Consider the following 1,065-nt stretch of genomic DNA (forward strand, 5'->3'; position numbering starts at 1 on the left):
TTTTTTTTAAACACTGAGCTAAAATCCATACCAAAGGCTTCCCTCTTCAATCTTCAGTAGTAAGTGCTTCAAGTTGTCCTCACTGTCAGCCAGCAAAGTTGTCATTTGCATTTGGCAGGTTGCTGATAAGCCTCCTCCAATCCTGATGCCTAGTTGTCTTCAAACAATCATTTCTGGAATTATTTGCTCAGCCAACAGATTGAACAAGTATGGTGAAAGGATACAACCCTGAAACACACCTTTTCTGATTTGAAACCAGGCTGCGTCGCCTTGCTCCACTGGAAGAACTGCCTCTTGGTCTATACACAGGTTCCACAGAGCACAGTGAAGGGTCCCGGGACCCCCATTCTTCTCAACGTTATCCCTAGTTTGTTGCGATCCACACAGTGGCATATTTTCCCATAGTAGATACTATGCAAGTGAGCATCTTTCTGGTGTTCTCTGCTTTCAGCCAAAATCCGTCTGACGTCAAGAAGACTCAAACCTACAGTCATCAAGTCCCTATAGGACAGGGTGGAACTACCCCTGTGGGTTTCCAAGACTGTGGTTCTTTATAGGAATAAAAAGCCTCATCTTTCTCCTGCAGAATAGCTAGTGGTTTTGAACTACTAACCTTGCAACCACCACATAACCACTGTGCCACCAGCCTCAGGTGTTCCAGCCAGATCATTCCTCATTCCATGTCCTCTTCTGAATCTGGCTTGAATTTCTAGCAATTCCCTCCCTATGTTCTGCTGTCACGGTTTTGAATTATCTTCAACAAAATTCTACTTGCATGTGATATTACTGTTATTGTTTGATTATTTCTTTTTATTTTCATTATTTCTGCGTCTGTTAAGTCACCTTGCTTTGGAATGGGCACAAAATATGAATGTTTTCCAATCAGTTGGCCAGGTAGCTTGTCTTCCAAATCTTTGGTGTAGATAATGGAGCACTTTCAGTGCCATCTCAGAGTTGTTTTTGAATCAGTTCCAACTCATGGTGACCCTGTGAGTACAACAGGACAACAGTCTGCCGGGTCCTGTGACACCCTCACGTTGTGGTGTTTAAGCCACTGTGTCCACC

This window comes from Echinops telfairi, unplaced genomic scaffold (assembly GCF_000313985.2).
Source record: "Echinops telfairi isolate 266 unplaced genomic scaffold, ASM31398v2 ScPeMD7_7458;HRSCAF=8496, whole genome shotgun sequence".
Lineage (NCBI taxonomy): Eukaryota > Metazoa > Chordata > Mammalia > Afrosoricida > Tenrecidae > Echinops > Echinops telfairi.